The 13,519-nt window shown below is 42.4% G+C and overlaps 1 long non-coding RNA gene and 1 pseudogene across 1 annotated transcript in view; one reads left to right on the forward strand and one right to left on the reverse strand.

The window, feature by feature from the left end:
• Positions 1–13,519, forward strand: part of LOC129031138 (uncharacterized) — a 78,633-nt gene that overhangs the window by 46,235 nt on the left and 18,879 nt on the right. The gene's annotated exons all lie outside the window — the stretch shown is intronic.
• On the reverse strand, positions 6,270–6,380 carry LOC129032292 (small nucleolar RNA U13; annotated as a pseudogene).

Consider the following 13,519-nt stretch of genomic DNA (forward strand, 5'->3'; position numbering starts at 1 on the left):
TTGAGTGTGTTGGCTGCAAGCAGGATATATTCAAATAAAAATATTTTCCATATGCCAGCATTGATAAACTTAAAATATAATGAGAAAGAGAGAGGAGAAAGAGAGGGATAGAGAGATTACATTCTTTAAACTGATAAAATACTCAGGAATAATTTTAAAAAGAAATGTGCTGTAGGATCTATGTAAAGAAAACTAAAAAAAGTTGCTCAGCATTATAAAGAAAGATGTGAACAAAGAACATAAGAATGAAGAACCATACCATACTTTTATTTTTTCTGATTGTGTATGTCTAAAAATTTCATGTCCTCCTTCATTAACTACTTATTGCATTTGTGCTATGTGCTAGCGGGTGGGGATTCAGTGGTGAAAAACACAGATACAGTTCCCATCTTTATGGAATTTACATTTTAATGGAAGAGATGGGCAATCAAAGAATAAACAAAACAAGTTATTTAAATAAATACAGCTAACAATAAGTATCCAAGGGAAATAGCCTTTCCCTTGACTTCTCCTGTGATAGATCTCTCTGACCGCCCCCTATTATTTAGCTATCTAAAGTGCCCGAAGTTTTTTTTTTTTTTAAACCACAAATACACTGACAATAGTAAATTTGAAGGGTGAGTTGTGCATGATCAATCTAATTTAACTGGTAAGAAAATATGCAAACAGGGGCACCGTAAATCACCTCAGCTCTCACTTACGAAGGTCAGAACTCCCTGAGTACTGGGTTCTTTTCTTTATTATTCATGTATTTATTTTTATTTCAACAGGTTTTCAAGGAACAGGTAGTATCTGGTTCCATGAGTAAGTTATTTAGTGATGATTTCTGAGATTTTGGTGCACCTGTCACCTGAGCAGTGTAGTGTATACTGTATCCAGCGTGTAGTCTTGTATCCCTCACCCCCACACCCTTTCCCTTGCGTCCCCAAAGTCCATTGTATCATTCTTATGCCTTTGTGTCCTCATTGCTTAGCTCCAACTTATGAGTGAGAACATACAATATTTGGTTTTCCATTCCTGAGTTACTTCACTTAGAATAATGGTCTCCAATTCCATCCAGGTTGCTGTGAATGCCATTATTTTGTTCCTTTTTATGGCTGAGTAGTATTCCATGGTGTGTATATATATATATACACACACCACAATTTCTTTATCCACTCGTTGTGATGGGCATTTGGGTTGGTTCCGTATTTTTGCAGTTGCGAATTGTGTTGCTATAAACATGCATGTGCAAGTGTCTTTTTTGTAATAATGACTTTTTTTTCCTCTGGGTAGATACCCAGTAGTGGGATTGCTAGATCAAATGGTAGTTCTACTTTTAGTTCTTTAAGGAATCTCCACACTGTTTTCCATAGTGGTTGTACTAGTTTACATTCCTACCAGCAGTATAAAAGTATTCTCTTTTCATCACATCCACACCAACATCTATTGTTTTTTGATTTTTTTATTATGACTGTTCTTGTAGGAGTAACGTGGTATCGCATTGTGGTTTTGATTTGCATTTCCCTGATCATTAGTGATGTTGAACATTTTTTCGTATGCTTGTTGGCCATTTCTATATCTTCTTTTGAGAATTGTCTATTCATGTCCTTAGCCCACTTTCTGATGGGATTGTTTTTCTCTGGCTGGTTTGTTTGAGTTCCTTGTAGATTCTGGATATTAGTCCTTTGTCAGATGTTTAGATTGCAAAGTTTTCTCCCACTCTGTGGGTTTTCTGTTTACTCTGATGATTGTTTCTTTTGCTGTGCAGAAACTTTTTAGTTTAATTAAGTCCTATCTATTTATCTTTGTTTTTGTTGCATTTGCTTTTGGGTTCTTGGTCATGAAGTCTTTGCCTAAGCCAATGTCTAGAAGGGTTTTCCAATGTAATCTTCTAGAGTTTTTATGGTCTTAGATTTAAGTCCTTGATCCACCTTGTGTTGTTTTTTGTGTAAGGTGAGAGATGAGAATCCAGTTTCATTTTTCTACATGTGGCTAGCCAATTATCCCAGCATCATTTGTTGAATAGGGTTACCTTTCCCCACTTCCTGTTTTTGTTTGCTTTGTTGAAGATCAGTTGGCTGTAAGTATTTGGCTTTATTTCTGGGTTCTCTATTCTGTTTCATTGGTCTATGTGCCTATTTTTATGCTAGTACCATGCTGTTTTGGTGACTATGGCCTTATAATACAGTTTGAAGTTAGGTAACGTGATGCCTACAGATTTGTTCTTTTTGCTTAGTCTTGCTTTGGCTAAGTGAGCTCTTTTTTGGTTCCATATGAATTTTAGGATTGTTTTTTCTAGTTCTGTGAAGAATGAGGGTGATATTTTGATGGGAATTGCATTGAGTTTGTAGATTGCTTTTGGCAGTATGGTCATTTTCATAATATTGATTCTAATGGGTTCTTTTCTTTAAGTGGAAATGTTTCTTCTTTTTCCTTTGTTTAAATGTGTTCTTGTATAAGTCATGGGAAAGACAAGAGGGCTTGATTTGGCCTGTGTCCTCAGAAGTAGACCAGGCCTCCCTCTGGATGTCATCATGCTGGCGAAATCTGAACTTGACTAGCAAATCATAAGAATGCAGTTGGTTCAGCCGGGCACGGTGGTTCACAGCCCACCCACAGTGGTAATCCCAGCACTTTGGGAGGCCAAGGCGGGCGGATCATGAGGTCAGGAATTGAGACCATCCTGGCTAACAGGGTGAAACCCTGTCTCTACTAAAAATACAAAAAATTAGCTGGGCGTGGTGACACATGCCTGTAGTCCCAGCTACTCAGGAGGCTGAGGTAGGAGAATCACCTGAACCTGGGAGGTGGAGGTTGCAGTGAGCCGAGATCGCACCACTGCACTCCAGCCTGGGTGACAAAGTGAGACTCCATCTCATACACACACACACACACACACACACACACACACACAAAGAATGCAGTTAGTTCTTCTTCAACGAGAACACATGGGCACAGGGAGGGGAACATCACACACCAGGGCCTGTAGGGGGGTGGGAGGCAAGGGGAGGGAGAGCATTAGGACTAATACCTAATGCATGTGGGGCTTGAAACCTAGATGATGGGTTGATGGGTACAGCAAATCACCATGGCACATCTATAGCTATGTAACAAATCTGTATGTTCTGTACATGTATCCCAGAACTTAAAGTAAAATAAATAAAAAAAGAATGCAGTTAGTTCTTCTTGATGCTAGAGACTATCACAGTTTGTGGACCTCTGCTCGGCTTGAATGGTTAGCCAGGGAAGAATGTAGTTTAAATATTTTTGCATCATTATTTATTATAAAAGTCATAGAAATGACTTTTCTAGAGATAGAAAATACCATTATAGCATAAGGGTGTTGAACTTAATGTGGAAACGAATCTGCCTCCAGAATGTTATTTTCTAGCCTGTTTTTTCTTCTCCATTTGTTACTGGCATCTTAAACTTTTCATCTTTTTCCATTCTGGCCACACCCTGAATGAAAGTTTGCCCATTTCCTCTGCAATGTCTGCCCAAATCTTCCATCAACTCCTTTCCTTTTGCCCTATCAGAGTTTTCCAAGGGGTCCTGCAGCCAACAGACAATGCTCCGCTGGAGAGAATACAGGAAGCAGATAACCACATTCTGCACCGACTGTCCTCCTTTGATCCTCTGTTTATATAGTGTGCTAAGTACATGTGGAATTAATTTTGGTTCTGAGGCTTCACTAATTGCCAACTGACACATTTGTTTCTAGAAAAAAAGGTAAGTGTAGGCCAGGTGCAGTGGTGGATTAGGCTTAAAAAATGTTTTTATTTTGCCACAAGAGGAAGCGCTGAGGGTGCTGCTTCCCCGTTGGAGCATCCAGGAATTTGAGGACTGTGCTCAAGGAGAAGAACTGACCCTTTGCTTTCTCTTTTGGGCCATGATGCTATGTCTGGGAAAGCAGAAACTCCAGTGATAAACTGTTAGTGCTTGAAGGGAACTTTAAAAGCATTCATTGCAATCATTCCCTTTCACAGATGAAGTAAATGAAGCCTTGAAAGGTGAAATTACTTTCCCCAGGAGAGTCCCAATTTTTAGCCCAGTGGTATTCCCAACACACTTTGGCATCTGTTATAAACTTCAGAAGCCATTACTGGAATCTGCTGGGCATGGCCCCTTCTTATACAGCAATGAGGGAATCCATGGCATTATCTTTTCCCCTAGGGATTGAGAGAATGATCCATCTTTAAGTTTCAAAGAGACAGTGACATATTCCTAAAGCTTCGTACATCCATGAGATAATGTCAAACATGTGAGTTGCTGAAACAGAAAATGCTCCCAGTGAGACAGCTGCTACAAGGAAAACCCTGCATACTTGCAGGCAGTGGAAACAATACTTTGGCTTAGACCAGGTGTGTGTTGTTTTTTTTATTTGAAAGAAAAGAGAGTCTAAGAAGACACGGATAATGCTTTAACACCCAGATTCATGAAGGAAAAAAAAAAAAAGCAACGTTGAGGCCACATTCAAGTCTCCACTCTCTGTTTTACCTGAAAAATTTCAAACCTGCAGGGAAATTGAAAGGATAATACAATTAGCACCTGTACATCCTTCATCTCGATTTACCAATTGTTGACATTTGAAAATTGCAAACACTGTGACGTTTCACTGTAGTGTGCATCTCTTGAGAGTAATGTCGTTCCCCTAACCATGACAGCATGATCACACCTAAGAAAATTAGCAATGATTCTGATGTATAATGTGTATTAAATTTCCTTTCAAATGACTTTTTTATAACTTTTTTTCCCTCAATCTGAGATCTGATCAAATTCATGCATTATATTTGGTTGTTACGTCTTTGGTCTCATTTAATATAGAATAGTTGTCTTACCTTTTTTTTTTCTTTTATGACATTGACTTGTTTGAAGAGATCAAGCTAGTTGTCTTGTGGAATGTACCATATTCTGTATTTGTCTGATTGGTTTCTCATGATTACCTTTGGGGAAACATTTTTGGCATAAACACTACTTATGAAATTGTGTGTCTCTTTTTCCGTTACACCAGAAGGCACGTAGCATGTTACTGAGTGTGATCGCTCAGTTGAGGTGTTTGCCATATCTGGCCACTCCTGCCTTTACAATTATCAAGTCCTTTGTGCAGTGATACTTTGAGTCCATGTGAATACATGGGTCCTTTACAGTTTTACCATCCACTGCCTGAACTGATAACATCATAGGTTCCAAAATGGTCATTCAAAAAAAAGTTCATAATGCATAGGTTTGAATCCACAGTCAGGAGTTCTCTTTGAGTCACTATGGATACAGACTACCCCATATTACACACTCCATCTGTCCAGGACTAAGATGAGAAGCAGGATGAGCAATCAGGAGACTGAGCAGTGGGCATGAAATCACAGCCCAATGTGTGAATCGCTTCTTACTATAAGACTAAAATTTGAGGGCAGAACCTCCTTCAGTTTATTTATTCTGTATATCACCCCAACACCTCGTTACCACCCCCAACACCGCATTACCCTCCATCCCTGTAACACCAAGCACAGTGTTTCACACGAAAGCCCAGAGGATGTTGTGAAATGAATGGAATTAGAGGAAAGAGAAGGCAGTGGTTTCACAAGTTTCCTGGAGGTCAAGGCAAAATCTGGTATTTGGCTCCCTCACGGAATCAACTTGTTTGTGCCTCTTTTTTTGTGCTCTCTCCCTTTTGGAAACTCACTGTCCAGTCCTCATGCTGCATTCAACTCCATCTAAGCTTAGAGGGACTATGTTTCCAAACTCCAATTCAGGAAACAAAGCTTGATGGAATACTTGAAACCAGGAACCTACATTCCAGAATGATCTGTGCCCTTCTGTTTGCACAGAAGGGATTTATACTTGGATTTATACTATCCTCTTTCTGCATTTTGGCAGATTTTTCTCAGTCCAATTTGCCAGTTTACAGCTTTCCTTATAATGATTTGGTTACTCTTAAATACATCTAGGGAGAGCCCTTAGACTCACCAGTAGACTTTCACATTATGTAACTCCATGGCTTGTTGATACTATTCTGAAGTCTGCTCATTTCTCCATTTCCTTCTTCCAGTGTCTTTCTTGGAGTCCACTAGACCTGGGGTTCCCACGGTACTGGTCTGTGGCCTGTTAGGAACCAGGCTGCACAGCAGGAGTTGAGTGCTGGGCAAGCAAGCATTACCACCTGAGCTCTGCCTCCTGTTAGATCAGCAGTGGCATTAGATTCTCATACAGCGCAAACCCTATTGTGAACTGCGCATGCGAGGGATCTAGGTTGCGCACTCCTCTTTTTCTTCTTTCTTCTTTTTTTTTCGGGTCAGATGGGTAATGTGCTAATGTCATAACAAGGTTCAAGGGTGGCAGTTCTCACACATGCACGTGAATACCCAATCATCATGCTCAGGTTGCACAGTCCTTAGGAGAATCTAATGATAAATGTAGTGTGCTTAAATCATCCTGAAACCATCCCTGCCCCTCTCTGTTCTCCCTTGATCCGTGGAAAAATAGTCTTCCATGAAACTGGTCCATGGTGCCAAAAAAGTTAGGGACCACTGCGATTCATCTATTACCCACAGCACAGGGCAGGTAAGTAGGAGGTAGGGAGGATTATGCCCATGGACAGAGCCCTCATGTGCTGGGTGGTGCAAGAGAGGTCTCAGATTCTGATTCCAGTTCTGCCTCTACTCATTGGTGTGTGCTTTGACAAGTCAGTTCCCTTGTTCATCTTCATAGGAAACTCGGTAAAATAATTGTTTATACAGTTGGCCCTCCATCTCCGTGTATTCCACATCCATGGCTTCCACCTGCTTATACCAAATTTATCTTCACAAGGCTCCCCCTAGAAGAGAGGAAATTCCACAGCTTTGATGTGATGTGAAATGTCATCTCAAAATGATCATTTTCTAATACTATCATTCTTTTCACATTTATTAGTTGACATTTCTATCAGATCTCTCTTTTTCCCTCTTTCTTTTGAGTATCACCATGGACTGTGGATTTTTTTAGGCAATTCATTGTGTTATCATCCATTACTATCATTATTCTTTTATTCTATTTGCTGCTCCAGTTCTTCCAAGTTTGGGTAGCAGGAGCTCTTTCAAGCTGGTTCCTGTAATCTTTTGACATGTCTTGGTTGGTCTTTGAGCACTTCGCTGCTTTCTGGTCCAACAAAATGTCCCAGGCTCACTTTTTCTCCATTCCAGACCTGGAATGAGGATTTCATCAAAGGATTCTTAGGGGGACTGACATTTATAAACCATGGCTCAGGTGCTAGTGCATTGCTACTGGGGCACATTCACGTTAAAATAAAATCAACTTAACGACAAATTGTAGTTACATTTTTTTCTGAGATATATAAATAGTCAACTTCTCTAATCTCAGAATTAGATAAATCAAGAATGAATAACCAAGGTCAGTAATAAGAATTCTCAAACAAGCCCCAAGAATTTTTTTTTTTAAAGAAGTGTCTGAGGGGCCGGGCATGGTGGCTTACACCTGTAATCCTAGCACTCTGGGGGTATGAGGTGGGCAGATCACAAAATCAGGAGTTGGAGAACAGCCCGACCAACATGGCGAAACCCCATTTCTACTAAAAATACAAAAATTAGCCAGGCATGGTGGCAGACGCCTGTAATCCCAGCTACTCAGGAGGCTGAGGCAGGAGAATTGCTTGAACCCGGGAGGCGGAGGTTGCAGTGAGCCAAGATTGTGCCATTGCCCTCCAGCCTGGGTGACAAGAGCAAGACTCCATCTCAAAAAAAAAAAAAAAAAAGAAAAAAGAAAAAGAAAAGAAGTGTCTGAGGGACACTTTCTTAGGGCTGCTGTAACAAAAAGCCACAAATTGGGTGGCTTAAAATAACAGAATTTTATTATCTCACAGTTCTGGAGGCTAGAGTCCAAAATCAAGGTGTTAGCACCCTCTAAAACCTGCAATGGAGAATCCTTCCTAGCCCCTTCTAGTTTCCGGTGTTTGCTGGCAATGCTTGGCATTCTCTGACTTGGAAATGCATCACTCTAATCTCTGCTGCCATTGTCACATGGCTGTCTTCTTCCTGTGTGTCTGTGTCCCTGTGTTTCTCCTCTCTTATGAGGATACCGGTCATATTATATTAATGACTCAACCTATTCCATTATGAACTCATTGTAAAGCATGATTACACCTGCACAGACCCTATTTCCAATAATGTCACTTTCACAGGTACTGGGGTCAGGATTTCAACATATTTCTTTAGGGAATAAAATCCAACCCATAATAGACACCATAATTCAGGAGTTAAACATTCGAGAAGTGTTTAACTGGAGTATGGAAACATGAATTTTGTAGAAAGTCCGTCCTTTAAATTCTGACAAATGCTCTCCTTATAATTCCAAATTGGATGAAAAAAAGTGTCATACATAAGAAATATTTACACTATTTATTGTAATCAGTTTTCTATACTGGTTAGATAAGGATAAAAGAGAAATAGAAGAAAGAGGTATGGAAGACACTGGGAGACATATTGAAAGGACAGCAGAAGATAAAAGATTTAGGGATGACTGAGAGAGGGAATAGAGGGGAATTTAGAAGAAAACGGGAAGCAGGATGCCTGTCTGCAGAACAGAAAGATCATTATCTGTCACCCATTCAGCTAGATTCAAACTGTGAATGGACCTCACGCTCCATTCTGGCTCTTTACCTAATACTACATTTTTGACTTGTGCCTCTTTGATAATAAGGCTGAATATTATTTTGTTTCGCTCTGTGACACAAATGGATGGGGACTGAGTGATGTGCATACCTTTTGGTGTGATTACTCCAGGCAAGGGGTATCTGAGGGCTGAGGATCCATGAATAAGACACGAATGGAGTAATGGGGCCACAATTGAGCTGGGTGAGGCCACTGTCTAGGTCACTAAGTCAAAGGGGTTCTCCTGAAACCAGAGGTGGGAGTGGCTTGAGGAACCAGTCCAAAGGCCAGTTGCCAAATTTGGTGATTGTGAAGGGGGAAGCAGAGCTTGTAGCCAGAGATGGGTAAATAACCCATAAATAAGAGTATGGCAAGAGGATGGGCAGGTGTGGTCAGGAAAGTGGTATGCCCAGGACAGATAGACACGGGGAAGGCTCAACTGTGTGTCTTCCTTTGGGACCTCGCATCTGCCAAGCCCTGAAGCTGATGGAGTGGTGCCTCTTGGATGTGCTAGTGTGAAAGTCTCAGCTCGTGCAGGCCACTGCCTCCCCTGTCTCTTTCATCCCAGCCCATGTGCCTGAACCCAAGGGCCTCACTCTGACTGGGGTAACTGCTTGTCTCCTGGGTTACAGCATCCAGATCTCTCAGGGAAACTCAGTAAACAATTATTGCTGTGCACCAGGCACTGCTTGGGGGCACTGAAGATATATGGGGAACAAGACAGACAAGGGCTGTGCTCTCATGGAGCTGACATCCTAGTATACTTTGCTTTTGAAGCCTGAAGTGGAGGCGCACACTGGCACATTGAGGTCAGTTTACAAGAGCACATTTAGTTTTGTTGTTGCTTTTTTTCGGTGAAAGTTTTTGATAGATAATGCTTAAAATGATAGCTGCCGACTAGTCTCAGATACAGTTCTTAGCTTTTATGACCTTTTATCATAGATAAAATAATAGTTATTATAATAACATATATATATAATTTTATTGTGGTAAGAACTTTTAACATGAGATCTATCCTCCTAACACATGTTGAAGAAATGTGCAACGCATTATTGTTGGTTATAGGTACAATGTAGTATAGTAGATCTCCAGAGCTTATTCATCTTACTTAACTGAACTTTTTGCCTATTGATTAGTACGTCCCCATTTTCCCTTCCCTACAGCCCCTGGTAACCACCATTCTAGTCTTTTATCTAATGAATTTGACTATTTTAGATTATCTCATCTAAGTGGGATCATGCAATATTTTTCTTTCTGTGTCTGGCTTATTTCACTTAGCATAATGACAAAGTTCATCCGGTTGTCACACATTGCAGAATTCTTCTCTTTTTTGAAGCTGAATACTATCACATTGCTCATATATACCACATTTTCTTTATCTATTCATCTGTTGATGAACATTAAGGTGGTTTGGTTGTTGGCTGTTGTGACTAGTGCTGTAATGAACATAAGAGTGCTAATATGTCTTTGAGATTCTGATCTCATTTTTTTCAGATATATACCCAGAAATGGATTGCTGGATCATCTGGTAGTTCTATTTCTAGATTTTTGAGAAACCTCCTTACTGTTTTCCATAGTGGCTGCACCATTTTATTTATTTATTTAGAGATGGGTTCTTGCTATATTTCCCAGGCTAGCCTCGAACTCCTGGGCTCAAGTGATCCTACCACCTCAGCAGTGGCTACACAATTTTTCATTTTCACGAGCAGTGTTCAAGGACTCCAATTGCTCCACACCCTTGCCAACAGTTGTCTTTTTTTTGGTGTTTTTTTTTTTTCATAATGGCCATTCTGATAGGTGTGACGTGATATCTCATTGTGGTTTTGATTGGCATTTCCTTGATTATTTGGTGACCTAGACACTGGCCTCACCCCAGCTCAAATCTGGCCCCCATTACTCTACTCATGGTCTTACTCATGCACCCCAGCCCTCAGTGACAATGAGCTTTTTTTCATATGCCTGTTGGTCATTTGTATATCTTCTTTGGAGAAATGTCTATTCAAGTTCTTAGCCTATTTTTAAATTGCATAATTACTTTTTGTGTTATTGAGTTGTAGGGGTTCCTTATATATTTTGAAGATTAACCCCTTATCAGTAATATTGCTTGCAAATGTTATTTACCATTGCATAGATTGCCTTTTCATTCCATTGATTTTTTTTCTTTGCAGTGCAGAAGCTTTTTAGGCAGTGTAATCCCACTTGTTTATTTTTGGTTTTGTTACCTGTGTTTTTGGGGTATATTCATAAAATATTTTATATTCTTAATATAAATATGAATATAAATATTTTATGATTTTATGAGTATATTATATGAATATATATATTAATAAAATCTTTGCTAACACCAATGTCTTAAAGTTTTTCCCCGTGTTTTCTTCTGGGAGTTTTATAGTTTCAGGTCTTAAATTTAAGTCTTTAAGTCATTTTGAGTTGATTTTTATGTATGATATAAGGGTCTAGTTTCATTTTTTTGTCTGTGGATATCTAATTTTCCCCACACCATTTGTTGAAGAGATTATCCTTTCCCCATTGTGTATTCTTGGCACCTTATTGAAGATCAACTGACTGATATATGTGGATTTATTTCTGGGCTCTCTTTTTTGTGCCATTGAGTATATGTCTGTCTTCATGCCAGTACCATACTGTTTTGATTACTGTAGCTCATAATATATTTTGAAATCAGGAAGCATGATGCCTTCAGCTTTGTTCTTCTTTCTTGGGATTGATATGGCTATACAATGAGTAATATATTTTTAAAATTATTCTGTAACAAGTTTTCTGGATATCACTTATTACACTTTAATACCAGGTTTGCTCATATTGCTGTACTGTTTTTTAAAGACTGAAGTGAACTTCACACAACAAAATTAACAACTTTAAAGTGAACAATTCAGTGACATTTAGCAAAATGTGCAACCACCAACTCTACCTAATTCCAAAATATTTTCATCACTCCAAAAGGAAACCTCATACTCATTAAGCAGTTGCTTCCCATGTCCCCCTCCTCTCAGTGTTGTGGGATCCTTGGTGTGTGTGGGGTGTGGGGATGTTGCTTTTCTGGCTGGAAACCTCTGTGGCCAGTGGCACCTTTGCCTGAGTTTTGCTTGGGCCTAATAAGCTCACTCGTCCTGGCAGGCTGTGCTCAGCAGGCTGTGCTCAGCTTGCATTACTGGCCTGGATCCCATGCCTCCAAAGAGACTGGAGTGGAGCAGCGAGAGGTGTGAGTGAGCGAGCATGGGGTTTGGCCACTGTGCACAGTCAGGAAGGCTGGCTGCTGCAGTGGGACAGGCAGCTCCAGGTGCCGGCATGGGTGCCAGCTCACCATGAGGCTGCAGCTGGACCAAGGGCACTACAAGCAGCTTTCATAGCTGGCACTGGGGAACACAGTGGTGCCTTGAAGCTTGGAGACTCCAGGAACTGCAGGGCCCCAAAAGGGGAGTGACAGCCCTGGCTTGGGGAGCTCCCAGGTCTGTCCCCCCCACTGAGGGCTGCAGCGCTTCTCTCCTTCTCTCTTCTTTCCTCCTTGCTCCCCACAACATGGTGAGCAATGGGTGTGTTTCAGCCCTGTTTGTATTACAGCTCTTTTAGCCTCGCCATTCAGTGGATCCTGGGTTTTTGTCCTGTGCCCAGGAAGAATGAGGTGTGCAGAAAAGTGGAGGGTTAGCAAGGCAAAGAGGAGCTTTATTGAGCAATAGAACAGCTCAGAGGAGACTCGCAGTGGGCAGCTCCTCTTCTGGGCAGCTCCTCTCCATAGCCAGGGTGTCCCATCCTCTCTTCAGTCTCAGCAGAAAGGGTAGTTTCTCTCTGCAGCTGGTTGTTCCATTGCTTTCTGTTGTCTCCCTGTCATCTCTCCATCTTCTCTCCCTCCTGTCTCCATCTTCTGCTTGAGTCTGTCTGAGTCTGGGGTTTTTATGGGCCTTAGAGGGGAGGAAGTGCATGCTGATTGGTCCATGAGCAGCCATGGGCAGGCCAAGGGAAAAACACCACAAGTTCCCCCTCTGGTCCATGGGGCTGGCTGTCAGCCCCCAGGCTTCAGGTCCTCCCTGATTTGAAGGTGGGGCTTTACTGGGGACCAGCCCCTTTCCTCCCAGGAGCCTGCCTGCCTCCATTCATGGAGCACAGGCTGTTCATGTCAAGGAGCACCTGCAGTTCAGTGCTGGGCTGTCTTCAGCTCCCCCTTGGCCTCCCTCCTGTGCTTGTCAGTGCCCAAAGTCTGGAGGGGGCTGAGGTGGCAGGGGGCTGGCGTGTCAGCACTGCCCTGAGCATATGCACACCTGGCCAGGCTGTAATAGTGCCTAGCTTGGCCTCTACTCCACTCTGTGATCAGGGTGGGTGCCCACAGTAGGGAGAGGCCAGGCAGTAGGAGTAGACACCTCTGAGCCTGTTGGGGAAAGGGAGGTCTTCCTGGCACCCCCTGAGAGTGCACAGATGCCTGGGTCCACAGTCACAATCTGGGTGGCCACAGCCATGCCTGGGAGGGTGAGACTCCTGCCTGCTCCTGCCTGCTCCATGGGGTGCAGCACCACCCATGGGGTGCAGCTGGATTTCCTGGGTCCATCTCTGCCTTGGGGCCCCTCTCTGCCCGCCTCTCTGTGCCAGACTGTGCTGCTCCCCTGCTGGTGGGCAACTCAGCCTGGCCCCATTGCAGTGGCTCCCAGGGTGGCGGGCTCCTGGGGGGCCCCAGGGGCGGGCTCTGGGTACTGTCTGCCTCCTCCCCACACCCTCCCTGCAGCAGTGATGCAGGGCCAGGTTCTGGAGCAGCGGAGAGTCTGGGCCTGGGAGCACGTCTGGCCTGGCCATGGGAGAGTGGAGGTGGTGCAGTTGGCTGCTTCAGGGACGTGGGACACAGAGGATGTGGGGCACAGGGGGTTCCACCACTGCCACTGCTGCTCCCGCTG

The sequence above is a fragment of the Pongo pygmaeus genome, chromosome 11 (assembly GCF_028885625.2).
Source record: "Pongo pygmaeus isolate AG05252 chromosome 11, NHGRI_mPonPyg2-v2.0_pri, whole genome shotgun sequence".
NCBI lineage: Eukaryota > Metazoa > Chordata > Mammalia > Primates > Hominidae > Pongo > Pongo pygmaeus.